At 44.4% G+C, this 21921-nt stretch overlaps 1 protein-coding gene across 13 annotated transcripts in view; it reads left to right on the forward strand.

The window, feature by feature from the left end:
- The window catches only part of ATP2B1 (ATPase plasma membrane Ca2+ transporting 1), a 128874-nt gene that overhangs the window by 32798 nt on the left and 74155 nt on the right, over positions 1-21921 (forward strand). The window contains exon 1 of one of the 13 annotated variants that reach the window (XM_043546300.1): positions 11886-11983. The exons of the other annotated variants lie outside the window; for them this stretch is intronic. The gene's annotated coding sequence lies outside the window, so the exon portion shown is untranslated. Of the gene's footprint in view, positions 1-11885; positions 11984-21921 lie in introns of those variants that run through there. 13 annotated transcript variants of the gene reach the window in all.

The raw sequence follows: 21921 nt of genomic DNA on the forward strand, positions 1-21921 counted from the left end.
TTTTTCAGGGCATGGAATGCTTTGAACTACATGGCAGTAAGCATGCTGTAGGTGCTAAATGAATGAATAAGACAATTTTGGCTTCTGAGTACTTTAAATGTTAAGTCTCTGGTATATGATTGTCATAGTGTAGGTCAAAGACCGAAGGCTTCTAAATCTTTTTTGCAGTGGTGGTTCATGGTTTCCCTTGGTAACAGTAAATTTTACTTTAAGAAAATCTGCCCCTGTATTCCAAGGAGTACTTTAATACAAAGTTTTTAAGAGTTATATTCTGTTTATAAGACCTCTCCTCACTGACACATGTTGCATAGGGGCATAATGTGCGTTGGTCACATTCCATTACAGAGACCTTGAATTAGAAGTTACCAAGTGCACGCAAACCTAAAATCTAAACTTTGGAACTACTGCAGTTGGTAGTACCTATCATTGTTTTTGAGGCGGGCGGGTGGGATGGAATAACAGTATCCAAGTTTCAAACCAATATCTTTTGTCTGTCGACAGGCAGAGGATTCTGGATGAGTGATACTGGCTGCTTAATACTTTCCCATATCTTGGATGCTGATCCAAATAATTGCTGTAAAGAACTCTTCATGAAGGGTGAACTCAAACCTGATACTACAATTGCCTGGCATAAATCATGTAACTGCATGTGAGGTCTTCCAGATCCACCCCTCCCCCTCTGCAAAACCCAAGGACTTTCCTGATACTCAGAAGCTAGAAGTAATTTGTCCATTGTTTCTTTGTGGTTCCCTTATCTTTCTCCTATAATTTAGTTTGTAAGCTATTTGGAACAAGGACTGTTGCTTATTTTTGTACTCTACTTAGCACAAAGGGGCCCCAGCCATGGATCAGGGCTCCAAGGTATGATTGTAATACAGAGATGGAAGCATTGCTTCCCTGTTTTCTGCCTGAAGACAGGAGAATCAAAGGAAGGCTGTCTTTCAGGCACACAGGCAATTGTTATTTGATAGGTCACAGACTACTCCTTTGTCTTTCAGGAGATTAAAGGGTTAGTCTTTGGGGTAGGGGTGGGGAAATCGTAGTTCTTGAAACCATTAAAGATAAAGCTGAAAGGGGTCAAGTAAGAGGTTTATGATCTTATACAGTTCTCAAGCAGCATCTATTAACAGAGTTCTCTCTAGGAATTTGTATTTTTTTCAGTGAGCTCTGCAAATCATTATTTGAGTTAGTTATCTGAAAAAGTACAGGTTTTATAAGTTCTGTTGTCCCTTGGGTTTTAAACCCACAATTTCCTTCAGTAACTCTATTCTGTAATCAAATTGGGAGGGGGAATCTGCTGCTTTGTCAAGTAAACTTTTGTGGCACAAACAAGAACAGCATGAAGTGTTCTGAAATCTGAAGCTTGTTTCTTTCCCTGAAAGCATTCTCTAGTACTGTATTGCCATGTAACTGGACTTGGAATGTGTTACTGTCAGGAAGGGAATCTAAAGATTATGAACGTCAGCAAACCACTTAGTGTTGCCGCTCCTCATTCTCCCCACATGTGGAACAAGGACAATATTCCTCTGCTTCAGAAGAGTGCTGTGAGGCTTAGAATGACTACAGTTTCTTTGAAGGATGACTTACCATGGAATGTCTATGCTTGTCAGAATTTGTTTTAGACCAAAATCTCAGACCACATGTTAGCTGTTTTTCAAAGCTCTGTGGGTAACTTCCATTTAAACCAGAAGAGATACAAAATAGGACATCAGGACTCTCTGCTGAATGAATTATACTAAAATGGTAGCCTCTTCCATGATTCAAAAGACATGTGGGATATGGAGGGATATGCAGAACCGCACTTCTGTTGTCCCATGCAAACACTAGTCTGGACCCCATTTTGCTTCTGGCAATGCCATTTATGAGAGTTGAGATTCTTGTGTGAAAAACAGAAGTTTTGGAGATGATCAAAAATCTCTAAACACTAAGTTTGTCTTGGTTTACTAGATGTAAGTTTTACTCTCCTTGAACTTTTCTGGCTCAGTTTTTTCATTTGTTCCTTGCTACTCAGTCTTGTTCTCTGAAGAGTTAAGTGCAGAGTTCTTGTAAGATTTTTATGCCTTCTCCACGCTAAACAAAAGGACAGATGATAGACTAGAAGAGTGTGAATCCTTTTTGCCTGCATGCAGGCTTCTAAACCAAAATAAAGCTGCTAAGTTTAATTTCCAATTTTGATCATCTCCAACCTTTTATCAAAACTACAAAGATCAAAAATGATTTCCAGTGCCATGTTTCATATCAAACTCTTTAAATTTCAGACCATTGTAAATTGACAGTATACTGCATCTGTGGACTTATGTCCACACACAAACACTTGTTTCTTATTTCTCTAAGTGGAGATTGTTTGCTTTTGTTTTTTAACCTATTTGAGCATGTGTTGAGTGTTAAGCTTTCCCTCCACTGGCTTGTCTCTTTGTATTGTCTAAAATTGTGGTCCCCTGGTGATAAGGTAGAATTATTTTTGATATTCCCTACGTAGGAAATATCCAATGTGTACAAAAGTCTGTCTAGCCTATAGTCCCATATTTCTGCCCATCACCGTATCAAAGCCTTTCCATGTAAAATCAAGTTCCTAGTGGATTTCATGAAGTCACTAGCACTTCTCCCTTTCTGGGGTAGAATTCTTTTTTGGGGTAGGTAATTTTGCAGAGGGGTTTGGGAATAAAACGGCTGTGAATTGAGTGTCACTTATGATGGAAAGGACTTTTTCAAAAAGAAGCTTTGCAGCTTTTCCAAAAGATGGTCAGATGTGGGATTCACATTTTTCTCCTCTGAAAGATTGTTCTATGGCCAGATTCCCTTTCCAAAGATGCTTTTGTCACCAGTTCTCATGTGCTTCATTCTGGGCTTTCTGATGTGCCCTGTCTCAGGAGTGTACTTGCAGATATCATGAGGGTTCATAGATCAAAGCTGTCTGATATAACCATTAGTTGCTTTGGAAATTAGGACCCTGGCCTTAAAGGACCATAGACCTACACTGCAGTTTGGAGTTGATTCCTAGCGTTGCGCAGTGGCTCTAGTTCTTCTCTGACTAGCATGCCAGATGCATTACAACATGGGCAGTGGCTCAGGGTAGCCCATGATCTCAAAACTTAGGGGTCACCTCCCAGCTGTACTATAGACATATCCAAAGTGGCATTGAAGGCTGATTGGGAACTAGTAGAGGGACTTGAGCAAAGGCCTTATGTACTCACAGCCATGGGGAATATGGGCAGTTCCATTTCATACATAAGAACAGCCATCCTGAGTCAGACCAATGGTTCATATAGTCCAGTATCTGGTCTTCAGACGGTGGCCAATGCCAGATGCTTCAGAGAGAATGAACAGAACAGGTAATCATCAAGTGATCCCTGCTGCCCATTCCCGGCTTTTGGCAAACGGAGGGTAGGGACACTTCAGAGCATGGTTTTGCATCCCTGCCAATCCTGACTAATAGCCATTGATGGACCTATCCTCCATGAACTTATCTCATTCTTCTTTGATCCCTGTTATAGTCTTGGCCTTCACAACATCCTCTGGCAAGGAGTTCCACAGATTGACTATCATTGTGTGAAGAAATACTTCCTTTTGTTTCTTTTAAACCTACTGCCTATTAATTTCATTTGGTGATCCCTAGATCTTGTGTTATGTGAAGGGGTAAAATAATGCTTCCTTATTTACTTTCTCCACACCAGTCATGATCTAGACCTCTATCATATCCCCCTTAGTTGTCTCTTTTCCAAGATGTATAGTCCTAATCTTTATTAATTTCTCCTCCATATGGAAGCTGTTCCATACCCCTGTTTATTTTTGTTGCCCTTTTCTGGACCTTTTCCAATTCAAAAAATCTTTTTTGAGGTGGGGGAACGGGACCAGATCTCCATGCAGTATTCAAGATGCGGGCATACCATGGATTTATATAGAGACAATATGATGTTTTCTGTCTATCCCTTTCCTAATGATTCACAACGTTCTTTTAACCTTTTTCAACTGTCATTGCACATTGAGTGGATGTTTTCCAGAGAATCATCCCCAATGACTCAAAGAGCTTTGAGTGGTAACAGCTAATTTAGACCCCATCATTTTATATGTATAGTTGAGTTTTCCAATGTGCATTAGTTTGCATATATCAACATTGAATTTAATCTGCCATTTATTTGCTCAGTCACCCTGTTTTGTGAGGTCCCTTTGTAACTCTTTGCAGCCATGTTTGGACTTAACTATCTTGAGTAATTTTTGTATCCTCTGCAAATTTTGCCACCTCACTGTTCACCCCTTTTTCCAGATCATTTCTGAATATGTTGAACAGTACTGGTCCCAGTACAGACCCCTAGGGGACACCACTATTTGCCTCTCTCTCCACTGTGAAAACTGACCATTTATTCCTACCCTGTGTTTCTTATCTTTTAACCAGTTACTGATCCGTGAGAGGACCTTCCGTCTTATCTCATGACCACTTACTTTGCTTCAGAGCCTTGGGTGAGGGATCACCATTGTCCACATGCTTGTTGACCCCCCTCAAAGAATTCTAGTAGGTGAGGCATGATTTCCCTTTCCAAAACCATGTTGACTCTTCCCCAACAAATTGTCTTAATCTGTGTCTGATAATTCTGTTCTTTACTGTAATTTCAGCCTGTTTGCCTGGTAATGAAGTTAGGTTTACTGTAATTGCTGGGATTGCCTCTGGAGTCTCTTAAAAATTGGTGTCACATTAGTTATCCTCCAGCCATTTGGTACAGAAGCTGACCTGTTGGAGCCTGTGCATTGTCTTAATTCAATTTCAGTAAATTATAGCAATTTAGCCTGGGAGTGACCCATTCATGGATTATGGTGGCCAAGTCCTCATCTGGGAGGAACGGATGAGGTCTCCTAGTAAGCTGTAGTACCAGCTTTTGGGCAGGAGGGGAACTGATGCTATCTTGTTGTCCAAGCTTAGCAAGGAATCAAACAGGATTCTGAGACTTTTCACACAGCTTTGAAGGCATACAGTTCCCATTCATCAATGGAAGGTGGAGACAGTGACTTGGCCATCTTTTAAAACTTGTCTCCCTTCCACTTGGGTCTTTTGCCTGGGTTCAGCTTGAGCCAACTGCTGTTCATCCAAGAGCTAATTTCCTGTAGGAATTTTGTCTCTAGAGGTGGTTGTATCAGTTTAAGAATGAGATTTTTAGCTGAGTGTATCAGTATGTTGTTGGTAGGTAAACCAGGGGGTCCTGTCTCCCAGTTATCTCATGTTGACCCTGAAAACAGGTTAATATGGATTCCTGTGCCATGCTGCAGGTGAGGGCTTTGAAGAAGAACTTGAAACTGCTGTATTGCTAGGCCATCTACTCCTGCTGTGAAAGATAGGTGTGTGAGTATGTTATGGGCCACTGAATAAAAAACTGCAAAGAAGTCCAACAGAATGAGCATGGGGATCCTGGCTATGTCTGTGGTCATGAGGAGGCAATCTTTGTAGTGCCTCTAGAGCAGCCTGTGTGCTGTGCGCTGGCTATGAGGTATCCAGAATGTTGGCTGATGTGACATTTTGGAGCTTGGACATTTTGGATTTTTTTTTTCCCCCACACTTATTGAGGAACAGGATGATGGAATGGCAAACTATGCATGTTTCAAGGAGTTTGGTAGGTATGCTTCTCTGAATCCTCCTTGAGACCATTCCTTGCTGAGGCCTCAGCAGCAGCAGTGGGGAGATGAGATGGTTTAGACATTGTGGAAGTGCAGGCAAGGTACCTCATAATGGAAGCCAGGCAGTCTCTTCTCCCACCCCCTCGGGGGTGGAGGTGAACCTGGCTGAATACATGCTTGGACTCTGGGACTTTGCTAAGCTCTGACAACAAACTGAGTGCGGTGCAGTGGAGGGAAGGGGGAGAGTGGCATATTCAACTTGAACACTTGTTCTTTGGACGTTCATACCTGTAGGTGGGGAAAATGAGGTGAAGGCATACTGACAAAGATATTGTGGGGGTGGATGTTGGATTTATTATTCTCACACAGATGGTTCTCTGTGTTTTTTCAGATTAATACTGTGTTCTCCTTTCCCTAGAGTTTGTTTTTTATACACATATACAGCATTTGCAAGTGGAGAAGCTTTGCATATTGAGGGAGCCAGGGGAAGATTTTTAGCTTCCTCTGTTTCTGGGTGGAGACATGAGCAGGCTTTCTTCTTTTTTTTTTTTTTTTTTTCTTAAGATCAACCCCATAGGTATTGTACCTGGCACTTGCTGCTTCCAGCAACACCTGGGAGAAGGGTTACAAGGAGGATGGTTCAAACCCTTTGAAGCATTTACTATTCCCATTAAGGTCACTTTGTCTCCTTGATTGCAGTGGCATAGTCCTGTAGATGTTTGTGCTGCCAGCCAGGGGATTGAATGTGTGTTTGCCCATAGCATCCTAACTTTCTCCACATGCACTTCATCTGCAATAGTTCATCTGTGAATCATGATGATCTTGATTGCAGCCATACTGCTGATAGTTTTCAGAGTAACAGCCGTGTTAGTCTGTATTCGCAAAAAGAAAAGGAGTACTTGTGGCACCTTAGAGACTAACCAATTTATTTGAGCATGAGCTTTCGTGAGCTACAGCTCACTTCATCGGATGCATACTGTGGAAACTGCTGATAGTGGACAACAGGTGATTATATTGTTCTATTAACTCATTGGCACTTCTGACTTGAGTTTGGGCGACTTGTTCTCCTAAGGCAAGTTGAAAACCTCAGGAGATCAGAAGTCTTTGGTAGCGAACTGGCTGGTGTAAAGGAACTGGATGTATCTGCCTGGATTACATAGAAATGGGATCAAAAGGGTGGTGTACCGGTGACATCTCTGGATCCTTTTTTTAAACCTAGAACTGGATATCAACCACATGCACATCTGCATGTGTAGTTCCATTGATTGCCTAGGAGAATCCTATTGTCTCCATGTAGACTAAGGTCAGATACTACTGTACCACTGATGTTGTCTATATGAAGACTGAGGATAAGGAATTTTGGGGTTTTCCAGTACCATGGTGGGCAGCAGTTCTCTGTAACTTCCTCCAGGAAGCTGACTGGTTTCCATCTGGAGGTGCTACTAGGAGTCCTAGGTCCCCCTTTTCCTTCACCTCAAAGGTCCCATGAATACATTCAGATGGCTTTTGTTTCTGTGATGGAATGTCCTCTGTGGCTTTTTTTCTAATATGTCCTGGAGTCTGTCTGGTCTTGTGACACTATCCTGTGGGGACTGGCCATGCCAGATTAAGATTGAAGATGGCATTGAACCATGTTTTAGTGATGCTGGCAAGTTTGGATGCTTCATCCAAAATGAGATCATGGATTGATGATGATGATTTTGTTGATTGCAGACCTTCCATTCAGCAGCAGGCACTTCAAGCCCTCTTCTCTATTTTTAAAGTTGCTTCAGATGTCCAACTTTAGGATTTATCCTAGTGCATGGTGATCATGCGGATTTGGGAGGGTGTGGGGAAATAGGGTTTGAAGTCCTTTTGAAGATGCTGGTGTACCAATTTTCTGGATCCTAAGAGCAGCATTGTGTTGTAACTAGAAAATGTGCACGGTAGCCCTCAGATGGGAACAACTGATGAAGAGTGGCGGTGTAGTGAATTGTGGTGGACATTACTTCCCTTTCCCTTTTTTTATTACTCCATCAGCAACAGGGATTTCACATTCCTGCGAAGGCTGCTGCTGTTGGGAGGATATGGAGGAGTCAATAGGGTGAGGTAGGTAGGTGGAGGGGTAGCGAACAAGGAGGGACTCTTATGTTAAATCATCTATATGCTGGGGAGGGATGGAGAGAGAGAAAGAAAATCCCTGCACTTCCATATACAGACAAGTTAGGAAACCATTAACTTGGGTTTGAATAGAGACTGGGAGTGGCTGGGTCATTACACAAATTGAATCTATTTCCCCATGTTCAGTATCCTCCCACCTTCTTGTCAACTGTCTAAATGGGCCATCTTGATTATCACTACAATTTCTTATTTTTTTCCTGCTGATAATAGCTCATCTTAATTAATTAGCCTCTTACAGTTGGTATGGCTACTTCCACCTTTGTGTGTGTGTGTGTGTGTGTGTATGTATGTGTATATACATATATATATAATATAAAAAAATCTTCTTACTGTATGTTCCATTCTATGCAGTGGGCTGTAGCCCACGAAAGCTTATGCTCAAATAAATGTTCGTCTCTAAGGTGCCATACGTACTCCTGTTCTTTTTGCTGATGCAGACTAACATGGCTGCTACTCTGAAACCTGTCATTATGCAAGGCACTGAATTTAGCCGTATGGAATGGAAATCCATCAACTTCATGAAAAAACTCGTACAGATACAGACAGACATCATCTTCCTTTCCAAATGCAAACAGATGTACCTCATACCAGAAGGACTAAAGGTAAAAATATCCATTACAATCTACATATCACACAGACTATGCAGAGAGATTGTGCCACACGCACTCAGAGAAACTGCAAAACCACCTGATCAACATCCTGTACAGCAAACGGAAAGATTAAGAATGAATTCTCAAAACTGGATACTCTCATAAAAAACCAACCTTCCACACAAACTTCCTCATGGATAGATTTTTACAAAAACTAGACAAGCCATTTAAAACACAAACTTTGCTTCTCCACAAAGCAAAAAGGACACTAAGCTATCTAAACTGCTACATTCCACAAGGAGCCACAACAGTAGTTCCCTTAACCCACCCAACAATATTGTTAATCTTTCCAGCTATACTCTTAGCCCTGCAGAAGTGTGTGTCCTATCTCGGGGCCTCTCCTTTTGTCCCTCTAGGCCCACGAACATGATACAGCTCTGCAGTGACCTAGAATCCTATTTTCGACATCTCCGACTCAAAGAATATTTCCAACACACCTCTGAACAACATACTAACCCACAGAATCCTTCCTACCAACACTACAAAAAGAAGGATTCTGCGTGGACTCCTTCTGAAGGTTGAAACAACAGACTGGACTTCTACATAGATTGCTTCAGTTGACATGCAGGGGCTGAAATTGTGGAAAAGTAACATCACTTGCCCTATAACCTCAGCCGTGTTGAACACGATACCATCAAGAGCCTCAGGAACAACTCTGACAACATAAAAAGGCTGACAAAGGAGGGGCTATCGCTATCATGAATAGGTCGGAATATGAACAAGAGGCTGCTAGGCAGCTCTCTAACTCGACATTCTACAGGCCATTATCCTCTGATCCCACTGAGGATTACCAAAAGAAACTACACCATCTGCTCAAGAAACTCCCTGAAAAAGCACAGGAACAGATCTGTGCAGAGACACGCCTAGAAGCCTGACAAGGGGTATTCTGTCTGCTACCAAAGATCCATAAACCTGGAAATTCTGGGCGCCCCATCATCTCAGGCATTGGCACCCTAACAGCAGGATTGTCTGGCTATGTGGACTCCCTCCTCAGGCCCTATGCTACCAGCACTCCCAGCTATCTTTGAGACACCACTGACTTCCTGAGGAAACTACAATCCATGGGTGATCTTCCTGAAAACACCATCCTAGCCACTATGGATGTAGAAGCCCTCTACACCAACATTCCACACAAAGATGGACTACACGCCGTCAGGAACAGTATCCCCGATAATGTCATGGCAAACCTGGTGGCTGACCTTTTGTGACTTTAACCTCACCCACAACTATTTCACATTTGGGGATCATGTATACCTTAAGTCAGCGGCACTGCTATGGGTTCCCACATGGCCCCACAGTATGCCAATATTTTTATGGCTGATTTAGAACAACGCTTCCTTAGCTCTCGTCCCCTAATGCCCCTCCTCTACTTGCGCTACATTGATGACATCTTCATCATCTGGACCCATGGAAAAGAAGCCCTTGAGGAATTCCACTGTGACTTCAACAATTTCCATCCCACCATCAACCTCAGCCTAGACCAATCTAGACAAGTGGTCCATTTTCTGGACACTACTGTGCTAATAAGTGATGGTCACATAAACACCACACTATACCAGAAACCTACTGACCGTTATACTTACCTACATGCCTCCAGCTTCCATCCAGGACACACCACATGATCCATTGTCTCTGTCTGAGGGATTGGAGCAAATGCAGTTGTATCGTAGAGCTTGGCTGTAGACAAACACCTACAAGATCTCTATCAAGCATTCTTAACACTACAATACCCTCCTGCTGAAGTGAAGAAACAGATTGACAGAGCCAGAAGAGTACCCAGAAGTTACCTACTACAGGATAGGCCCAACAAAGAAAATAACAAATGTCACTAGCTGTCGCCTTCAGCTCCCAACTAAAACCTCTCCAGCGCATCATCAAACATCTACAACCTATCCTGAAAAATGATCCCTCACTCACAGATCTTGGTAGACAGACCAGTCCTTGCTTACAGACAGCCCCCCAACCTGAAGCAAATACTCACCAGCAACCACACAACAGAACCAGGAACCTGTCGTTGCAACAAAGCCCATTGGCAACTCTGTCCACATATTTATTCAAGTGACACCATCAAAGGACCTAATCACATTAGCCACACTATCAGGGGCTCGTACACCTGCACATCTACCAATGTGATATATGCCATCATGTGCCAGCAATGCCCCTTTGCTATGTACATTGGGCAAACTGGACAGTCTCCACGCAAAAGTATAAATGGACACAAATCTGACATCAGGAATCGTATCGTTCAAAAACCGGTAGGTGAACACTTCAACCTCTCTGGTCACTCAGTAAGAGACTTAAAGGTGGCAATTTTTGAAGCTTTTTTTGTTGCAAAACAGACTCCAACGAGAAACTGCTGAGCTTGAATTAATATGCAAAGTAGATACCATTAAGTTGGGTTTGAATAGAGACTCGGAGTGGCTGGGTCATTACACAAATTGAATCTATTTCCCCATGGTAAGTATCCTCACATCTTCTTGTCAACTGTCTAAATGGGCCATCTTGATTATCACTACAAGTTTTTTTTTGTTTTGTTTTTTGTTTTCCTGCTGATAATAGCTCATCTTAATTAGCCTCTTACAGTTGGTATGGCTACTTCCACCTCTTCATGGTATGTGCGTGTGGGGGTGTGTGTGCGGGTGGGTGGGTGTGATATATGATCATCTTACTATATGTTCCATTCTGTGTATCCCATGAAGTGGGCTGTAGCCCATGAAAGCTTATGCTCAAATAAATTTGGTAGTCTCTAAGGTGCCACAAGTACTCCTGTTCTTTTTGAGGTATTGCTGTTTATCTTTGTGAATATGAAAATAACCTTAAATTTTTATAGAGCAAAGCCACAGAAACGTTGATCTCAATTCTGATTCCCTAAGAAAGTTTAGGGAAAATGATGTAAAACTTCTGTGAAACAACTCTGGTTTACTTAACTAGTGCTTGATATCCTACGTAGTAATGCACTTACGTTGTCCATTTTCTGAGCATGTGAAACTTGGTTAGCTCGTTCACTATCTTCCGAAAGAAAAGGAAGGTGTATGGCTTGGCTGCAATGAATGTGTCTTCAAATGAAGATAATATTGAATCTCAAACCTTTTCAAACAAAGTGGAAATTGGGTATCCTGCCCATTTAGGGACTGCTGGAATGTGTGTGTATCTGGCCTGGGACTGTTTGATAAAATGCCTCCCTTTGCTGCTGCTTCCTTAATGGAGACTGACAAGAGATGAGAGCCTAACTTCTTACTCTTTGAAAGATAGCAAAAAGAAGAGGGTTTCAGCATAAGTCACTTAGCTAGGGCAACATATCTTGCAGGAGGACCAGGCTCAGTCTTGCTTTGCATCTCATCATTGTGTGATCAAAAATTGACTCTCTCATATTTTTATTTTTATTTTTTAGTATGTAATTGCACTGTATTACAAATTCTTAATGAGCATATATACAATTAGAAGCAACAAATGTTTGATGCCACAGGGATCTGAACTACAAGGCCTTCATCCATGCCTCTTACCTCCCTGATTGTACATCTACCATCGTCTCAACAAAAGTCAGAGTTGCTGCTCGTTATGCTGTGAAGGTGAATAAACAGAATTTACTTCTCTGCTGAGTCTCTGACAAGGATCCTTCATTGAAGGAGCCTGACAATAGCTTGTTTAATCAGAAGACTGTTTTGGTGATAGGAAACATATAAATGCCGTAGTGTTAACCAGAGTACCCTACATTTCTCTTATGCTTTAGAACAAGGGTCAGCAACCTATGGCACGCGTGCCAAAGACGGCATGAGAGCCGATTTTTAATGGCACGCTGCTGCCTGCTGAGTCCCAGCCACCGGCCCCGCTCAGCATGCTGCCGAACCCATGCTCGGACCCCGGCAGGCAGCATTGTGCGATTAAAAATCCTGCCCGCCCGGCCCACTCTTCTCTGTGGGAGCGCCCCCCCCCACCCCCCTGGCGTGGCTGCTGCTGCAGAGCAGGCAAGCTTCCCCCCTCCCCCGCCTCTTCCCCCAGCATGCTGCGTTCCTGCCCTTCTTCCTCTCCCTCCCTGCTGCTGATCAGCTGGTGGCCCTTGCGAGGGAGGGGGAGAAGCGGAGCCGCAGCGCGCTCGCTGCTCCGGGGAGGAGGTGGAGAAGAAGTGGGGGCGGGGCCTTGGAGAAAGGGGGTGGAATCAGGGCATATCCCCTCCAGCTCCCTGCTGTGAGCCTCTCTGGGCAGGGGGCTGGGAGCACCCCCACGAACCCAGCCCACACACGCAGCCTCATGCCCTGACTCCTGCACCCCACACACATACCCAGCCTCCTCACACCCCATGTCCTGACTCTTGCATCCCCCACATTCCCACCTGCACCCCTTGCACCAAATGGGAGCTGCCTAGGTAAGCACTCCACACCCCAACCCTGAGCCCCCTCCCTCATTCTAGCTCCAGGCCAGACCCTACACCCCAACCCCCAGCCTGCTCCTTCACCCCCAGTCCTGTGCTCAGTGCACTCCCACCCTCAGCTCAGTGCAGAGAGGGAGGAAGAGAATGGGCTAGAACCACGGAGAAGGTAGGTACCCACTCTATGTGGGAAGGGCTGGGATCCCAGACCTGGCAGCGGGCTGAGCGGGGCCGGGGGACTGAACCCCAGACTGGCAGCGGGCTGAACTGCTCAGCCCGCTGCCGGTCTGGGGTTCTAGCTGCCAGCCCCTTGCTAGCCAGGGTCCCGGCCGCAGGCCCTACTCAGCCTGTAGCCGGCCTAGGTGAACAGAACCCCAGGCTGGCAGTGGGCTGAGCAGGCTGGTGGCGTAAGATCAGCATTTTAATTTAATTTTAAATGAAGTTTCTTAAACATTTTGAAAACCTTGTTTACATACGACAATAGTTTAGTTATATGATATATAGATTTATAGAGAGAGACCTTCTAAAAAACGTTAAAATGTATTACTGGCATGTGAAACCTTAATTAACATGAATAAATGAAGACTCAGCACACCATTTCACTTCTGAAAGGTTGCTAACCCCTGCTTTAGAAGATAGTGTAACGCTTTCATATAACTTGTTTTATTACAAAAAGCGTTATAGCTTCAAAAAGATTCAAGTTTTTACATTGACACATCTTGCAGTTTCTGTCAAAATATTGTGCCTGGCTAGAGCCTTCCGGTATCTGGGGGAAATCTTCTGAAAGATTCCCATGCAGAACTTCCTGTAATTTAAATAATGTGCTCTTACGCTATTTGATATAGGAAGTCTAGTGATGTCATGTTCTACACAGCATGCATCTCTGACCAGCTGACCACTCTTGCTTAGGGTTGTGGATTAAGTTAAAATACGGCACTTGGGCTAACGTTCCTGCAGGGCTGTTCATTTGAGATAAGTAGTACAATGTAGGCAACAAGAAATTTGTTAGAGGTGGAATGAAAAGGCTCAGTAGGAAAATCCTCCACTACTTGAAACCTAACAGATTCAAGAGGCATCAAACAAATGTGGATGTTGGGAGATGAAAAACTTTAAGAGGAGCTGTGTCATCAGGTGTGGCCTGGGGAGAAAAATCTTTCATTCCTTTTAAAATTTCGGTGTCAGAGAATCTGATGATGAGAGTAGAATTAGTAATTTCAGTTTCTAGTGGCTGTCCTATTTTCAATCTTAGTTCCTCATCTCAATTTTTATGCCGTTTGAAGAGAGGGCCAGTCTTAGGTAGGCTGTAAACAACATATTTAAATAGAACATTTAACCCATAGTGACAATGCGTATTTGGGGCAGTCAGAACAATTAAGATATCTCTTGTAGGGGGGAAAGTTTCTCCTCTCATAGCAAACAATCCAAATAATTTTATTTAGGATTGTAAAAGTCTCTAAATCAGACTTGACAGGCTAAAAAAAGATGAATTGTTAGTGATCATAAAGCCCTTGTAGAGCAGGTACTGGATGAGATCAGTGGAAGTTTTCTGAAACTTCCTTAAATTAGACCTAATCTGAAAAACTCAAGCATATCATATAATGCAAAACTTTGGTGGCTTGAGTGTAGCATTAAACACTGTTTTAATACTTTGAGATATTTAAATCGGCCTTTCAAGAAATATCAGATCGTGGAGCAGTGTTTGAAATTTTTGAAAAGCTTACTTTCACAGTCATGGATAAAACTAAAAACAGCAGAAAAGTCCTATGAATTTCTTTTCTCAGCATGTTGCTGTTTAATTGGTTCAAGAGGGAGATAAACAAAATACCTTTTGTATGGGCAGTTCAGTGTCAAACTTCCAGCCATTAATTCTTAAAATAACTTTTTTGTAATATAATAGGAGGATTCTCTCCCTTTACTCTTTCATGCTCTGTCATAAATATAAAGGGAAGAGTAAACACCTTTAAAATTCCTCCTGGCCAGAGGAAAAACCCTTTCACCTGTAAAGGGTTAAAGCTAGGATAACCTCGCTGGCACCTGACCAATGAGGAGACAAGATACTTTCAAAGCTGGAGGTGGGGAGAAACAAAGGTGCTCTCTCTCACTCTCTCTGTGTGATGCTTTTGCTGGGAACAGAACAGGAATGGAGTCATAGGGTATGTCTACACTACGGAATTAGGTCGAATTTATAGAAGTCGGTTTTTAGAAATCGGTTTTATATATTCGAGCGTGTGTGTCCCCACAGAAAATGCTCTAAGTGCATTAACTCGGCGGAGTGCTTCCACAGTACCGAGGCTAGAGTTGACTTCTGGAGCGTTGCACTGTGGGTGGCTATCCCACAGTTCCCGCAGTCTCCGCTGCCCATTGGAATTCTGGGTTGAGATCCCAATGCCTGATGGGGCTAAAACATTGTCACGGGTGGTTCTGGGTACATATCGTCAGGCCCCCGTTCCCTCCCTCCCTCCGTGAAAGCAAGGGCAGACAATCGTTTTGCGCCTTTTTTTCCTGAGTTACCTGTGCAGACGCCATACCACGGCAAGCATGGAGCCCGCTCAGGTAACCGTCACCGTATGTCTCCTGGGTGCTGGCAGATGCGGTACTGCATTGCTACACAGTAGCAGCAACCCATTGCCTTGTGGCAACAGACGGTGCAATAGGACTGGTAGCTGTCATCGTCATGTCCGAGGTGCTCCTGGCCACATTGGCCAGGACCGCCTGGGCAGACATGGGCGCAGGGACTAAATTTGGAGTGACTTGACCAGGTCATTCTCTTTAGTCCTGCAGTCAGTCCTATTGAACCGTCTTATGGTGAGCAGACAGGCGATATGGATTGCTAGCAGTCGTATTGTACCATCTTCTGCCGGGCAGGCAAGAGATGTGGATGGCATGCAGTCCTTCTGCACCGTCTGCTGCCAGCCAAAGATGTAAAAGATAGATGGAGTGGATCAAAACAAGAAATAGACCAGATTTGTTTTGTACTCCTTTGCTTCCCCCCCTCTCCTGTCTAGCGGACTCATTCCTCTAGGTCACACTGCAGTCACTCACAGAGAAGGTGCAGCGAGGTAAATCTAGCCATGTATCAATCAGAGGCCAGACTAACCTCCTTGTTCCAATAAGAACAATAACTTAGGTGCACCATTTCTTATTGGAACCCTCCGTGAAGTCCTGCCTGAAATACTCCGTGATGTAAAGCCACCCCCTTCGTTGATTTTAGCTCCCTGAAGCCAACCCTGTAAGCCGTGTCGTCAGTCGCCCCTCCCTCCGTCAGAGCAACGGCAGACAATCGTTCCGCGCCTTTTTTCTGTGTGGATGCCATACCAAGGCAAGCATGCAGGCCGCTCAGCTCACTTTGGCAATTAGGAGCACATTAAACACCACATGCATTATCCAGCAGTATATGCAGCACCAGAACCTGGCAGAGCGATACCGGGTGAGGAGGTGACGTCAGCGCAGTCACGTGAGTGATCAGGACATGGACACGGATTTCTCTGAAAGCATGGGTCCTGCCAATGCATGCATCATGGTGCTAAATGGGGCAGGTTCATGCTGTGGAACGCCGATTCTGGGCTCGGGAAACAAGCACAGACTGGTGGGACCGATTAGTGTTGCAGGTCTGGGACGATTCCCAGTGGCTGCGAAACTTTCGCATGCGTAAGGGCACTTTCATGGAACTTTGTGACTTAGTTTCCCCTGCCCTGAAGCTCATGAATACCAAGATGAGAGCAGCCCTCACAGTTGAGAAGCGAGTGGCGATAGCCCTGTGGAAGCTTGCAACGCCAGACAGCTACCGGTCAGTTGGGAATCAATTTGGAGTGGGCAAATCTACTGTGGGGGCTGCTGTGATGCAAGTAGCCCACGCAATCAAAGATCTGCTGATATCAAGGGTAGTGACCCTGGGAAATGTGCAGGTCATAGTGGATAGCTTTGCTGCAATGGGATTCCCTAACTGTGGTGGGGCCATAGACGGAACCCATATCCCTATCTTGGCACCGGAGCACCAAGCCGGCGAGTACATAAACCTCAAGGGGTACTTTTCAATAGTGCTGCAAGCTCTGGTGGATCACAAGGGACATTTCACCAACATCAACGTGGGATGGCCGGGAAAGGTACATGACACTCGCATCTTCAGGAACTCTGGTCTGTTTCAAAAGCTACAGGAAGGGACTGTATTCCCAGACCAGAAAATAACTGTTGGGGACGTTGAAATGCCTATATGTATCCTTGGGGACCCAGCCTACCCCTTAATGCCATGGCTCATGAAGCCGTACACAGGCGGCCTGGACAGTAGTCAGGAGCTGTTCAGCTACAGGCTGAGCAAGTGCAGAATGGTGGTAGAATGTGCATTTGGATGTTAAAAGGCGCGCTGGCGCAGTTTACTGACTTGCTTAGACCTCAGCCAAACCAATATTCCCACTATTATTACTGCTTTCTGTGTGCTCCACAATATCTGTGAGAGTAAGGGGGAGACGTTTATGGGGGGGTGGGAGGTTGAGGCAAATCGCCTGGCTGCTGGTTACGCACAGCTAGACACCAGGGCGGTTAGAAGAGCACAGGAGGGCGCGGTACGCATCAGAGAAGCTTTGAAAACCAGTTTCATGACTGGCCAGGCTACGGTGTGAAAGTTCTCTTTGTTTCTCCTTGATGAAACCCCCCGCTCCTTGGTTCACTCTACTTCCCTGTAAGCTAACCACCCTCCCCTCCTCCCTTTGATCATTGCTTGCAGAGGCAATAAAGTCATTGTTGCTTCACATTCATGCATTCTTTATTAATTCATCACACAAATAGGGGGACGACTACCAAGGTAGCCCAGGAGGGGTGGTGGAGGAGGGAAGGAAAATGCCACACAGCACTTTAAAAGTTTACAACTTTAAAATTTATTGAATGCCAGCCTTCTTTTTTTTTTTTTTTTGGGCAGTCCTCTGTGGCGGAGTGGCTGGTTGGCCGGAGGCCCCCCCCCACCACATTCTTGGGCGTCTGCGTGTGGAGGCTATGGAACTTGGGGAGGAGGGCGGTTGGTTACACAGGGGCTGTAGTGGCAGTCTGTGCTCCAGCTGCCTTTGCTGCAGCTCAACCATACACTGGAGCATACTGGTTTGGTCCTCCAGCAGCCTCAGCATTGAATCCTGCCTCCTCTCATCACGCTGCCGCCACATTTGAGCTTCAGCCCTGTCTTCAGCCCGCCACCTCTCCTCCCGGTCATTTTGTGCTTTCCTGCACTCTGACATTATTTGCCTCCACGCATTCGTCTGTGCTCTCAGTGTGGGAGGACAGCATGAGCTCAGAAAACATTTCATCACGAGTGCGTGGTTTTTTTTTCTAATCTTCACTAGCCTCTGGGAAGGAGAAGATCCTGTGATCAGCTGCATGTGTTTCAATGGTGGAGGAAAAAAAAAGGGACAGCGGTATCTAAAAAGACACATTTTATAAAACAGTGGCTACAGTATTTCAGGGTAAACCTTGCTGTTAACATTACATACATAGCACATGTGCTTTCGTTACAAGGTCACATTTTGCCTCCCCCCACCGCGTGGCTACCCCCTCAACCTTCCCCCTTCCCCGTGGCTAACAGCGGGGAACATTTCTGTTCAGCCACAGGCAAACAGCCCAGCAGGAACGGGCTCCTCTGAGTGTCCCCTGAAGAAAAGCACCCTATTTCAACCAGGTGACCATGAATGATATCTCACTCTCCTGAGGATAACACAGAGATAAAGAACGGATTTTGTTTGAAAGCCAGCAAACATACACTGCAATGCTTTGTTGTACGATTCCCGAGTACGTGTTACTGGCCTGGAGTGGTAAAGTGTCCTACCATGAAGGATGCAATAAGGCTGCCCTCCCCAGAAACCTTTTGCAAAGGCTTTGGGAGTACATCCAGGAGAGCCACGAATGCCAGGGCAAAGTAATCCTTTCACATGCTTGCTTTTAAACCATGTATAGTATTTTAAAAGGTACACTCACTGGAGGTCCCTTCTCCGCCTGCTGGGTCCAGGAGGCAGCCTTGGGTAGGTTCGGGGGGTACTGGCTCCAGGTCCAGGGTGAGAAACAGTTCCTGGCTGTCGGGAAGACCGGTTTCTCCGCTTGGTTGCTGTGAGCTATCTTCTTCTTCGTCCCCAAAACCTGCTTCCATGTTGCCTCCATCTCCATTGAAGGAGTCAAACAACACGGCTGGGGTAGTGGTGGCTGAACCCCCTAAAATGGCATGCAGCTCATCATAGAAGCGGCATGTTTGGGGCTCTGACCCCGGAGCGGCCGTTCGCCTCTTTGGTTTTCTGGTAGGCTTGCCTCAGCTCCTTAAGTTTCACGCAGCACTGGTTCGGGTCCCGGTTGTGGCCTCTGTCCTTCATGCCCTGGGAGATTTTGACAAAGGTTTTGGCATTTCGAAAACTGGAACGGAGTTCTGATAGCACGGATTCCTCTCCCCATACAGCGATCAGATCCCGTACCTCCCGTTCAGTCCATGCTGGAGCTCTTTTGCGATTCTGGGACTCCATCATGGTCACCTCTGCTGATGAGCTCTGCATGGTCACCTGCAGCTTGCCACGCTGGCCAAACAGGAAATAAGATTCAAAAGTTCGCAGTTCTTTTCCTATCTACCTGGCCAGTGCATCTGAGTTGAGAGTGCTGTCCAGAGCGGTCACAATGGCGCACTCTGGGATAGCTCCCAGAGGCCAATACCATTGAATTGTGTCCACAGTACCCCAAATTCGACCCGGCAAGGCCGATTTAAGCACTAATCCACTTGTCAGGGGTGGAGTAAGGAAATCGATTTTACGAGCCCTTTAAGTCGAAATAAAGGGCTTCATCCTGTGGACGGGTACAGGTTTACGTTGATTTAACGCTGCTAAATTCGACCTAAAGTCCTAGTGTAGACCAGGGCTTAAACTTAGTAAGTAATCTAGCTAGATATGCGTTCGATTCTGGTTGTTTAAATGGCTGAGAAAATAAGTGGTGCTGAATGGAATGTATATTCCTGTTTTTGTGTCTTTTTTGTAACTTAAGGTTTTGCGTAGGATTCTCTGTTTTGAATCTAATTACCCTGTAAGGTATTTACCATCCTGATTTTACAGAGGTGATTCTTTTACTTTTTCTTCAATTAAAATTCTTCTTTTAAGAACCTGATTGTTCTTAAGATCCAAGGGTTTGGGTCTGTGTTCACCTATGCAAATTGGTGAGGATTTTTATGAAGCCTTCCCCAGGAAAGGGGGTGTAGGGTTTGGGGAGGATTTTGGGGGGAAAGACGTTTCCAAGCGGGCTCTTTCCCGGTTATATATTTGTTAGATGCTTGGTGGTGGCAGCAATAAAGTCCCAGGGCAAAAGGTAAAATAGTTTGTACCTTGGGGAAGTTTTAACATAAGCTGGTAAAAATGAACTTAGGGGTTTTTCATGCAGGTCCCCACATCTGTACCCTAGAGTTCAGAGTGGGGAAGGAACCTTTACATGCTCTTATTCGTAGATTGAAGAATAAACACAGGGCCTCCAGGTCTCTCCAGTCTGTTTTGCAACATAGCCTTATATTAATATATGGGAATATTTTGAAAGAACTACTTAAATCCCTGTATCAGTTTGGTCCTTTACCATACTCAGGTTTAGAACTTCTGAATTTTAGGGGAATGTTAACAAGATTTGATCTTCCTTGGTAAGTTAATAGGCATTTAAGGTAAGATCCTCTTCATCAGCTGTTTAAACCTGGACACACTAAATTGTGGGAGAGGAGAACACTATGAATACATTAATCTCTAGAGCCCCTGTCTTCTGTAATAACATTAAATATATAGTGGTCTAATAGTTTCTGATGTCTTGATTTCTCAAACGGTCTGTTAAAGCAGTTTACCAGTCGGAACTTAGGAGTCTTAACTGGTGATGTTACCAGCAGGAGGTGGTCCCAGGGTGTCAGTCTCTGCAGACACCAGCAGTTTCTGGTCTTCCATGCTGCCACCAGGCGAAGGTCTTGGAGCAACAGCCAATTCACATTATTTTCAGTAAAAGGAACGCTTACGAATGAGCTTCTGTTACAAGCTAGGTAACAGAGTAGAACTTCTGAAACTATTTAAATGTTCTATCAAATTATTCTTTGACAGATCAAAAGATTTCAGGACCTCTGACTTTTATTCTAAGGAACCCAGGAGCCATAGGTCCTGTCTACTCTAGGAAATTAGGTCGGTATAACTACATTGCTCAGGGGTGTTAAAAAAAAAATACACACCCCTGAATGATGCATTTAAATCAACCAAACCCCTGGTGTAGATCGTGCTAGTTCTGTCAAACTTGCTATTGCGTCTCCAGGAGGTGGGTTACCTACACTGATGGGAGACTCTCTTCTGTCGGTGTAGATAGTATCTTCACTGAAGTACTGCAGTGGTGCCACTGCATTGTTTTTTTGGTGTGTGTGTGTGTGGGGGGGTGTTGGGTATTAAAATGTAGACAAGCCCATAGTAATGAAGCCTTATGTTGGTAGAGCCTGTCCTCCTTTCCATTGCAGGGCTGGAGGTATATTAAATGAAAAACTTATCTGTTGAAAATAGATGTCCACTAAAGCTGCTTTCTGGGAGACTTTTAGCTATGCTAGTTAAGCTCACTCCTTTTAAGCTGTTCATTCCTCTGTCCACTCTCAAGCAAGTTGCACACACAGAAGCAATGTCTACAAAAGGGGCAGCAGCATCATTTCATCAAAATTACCTAATCCAAGCACTTTTTTAGTTACTCCAACTAGGACTATTTTCACCCCCCCTTTTTTTTTTCCAGATTTCCTCTGTTTTTTATGCCAACTTGTAACCTCTCCAGGAACCTTTAAGGCTCCTGGTATCAGTTTAGTTTAGACTCCTCAATTTTGTATAAATCTGAATCCAAATTTTGCTTTTTATAAACAATGTTATGTAACTTGCCACATTGGACCCTGTTACTCTACACTCTAATTGCAAAACACAGGCCTTTGTACAACAGTTCAGCCCCACCTTCTAATTAGAAAAGAGATCACCTTTTTCTTTTTTTAAAAAAACCTACCTACAATTTTAGACTTTGATAACTTTTTGAAAATTAGTCACAGGGATGAAAGTTTTGGTGACATTGTTCTCCTAAATAGCATAATTCCAGCAAAGCAACTTTTCATCTTCTCCCTCCCCATAGGAAGTGTGTTATGAGAGTGAC

Source organism: Chelonia mydas, chromosome 1, assembly GCF_015237465.2.
Source record: "Chelonia mydas isolate rCheMyd1 chromosome 1, rCheMyd1.pri.v2, whole genome shotgun sequence".
NCBI classification, from domain to species: domain Eukaryota; kingdom Metazoa; phylum Chordata; order Testudines; family Cheloniidae; genus Chelonia; species Chelonia mydas.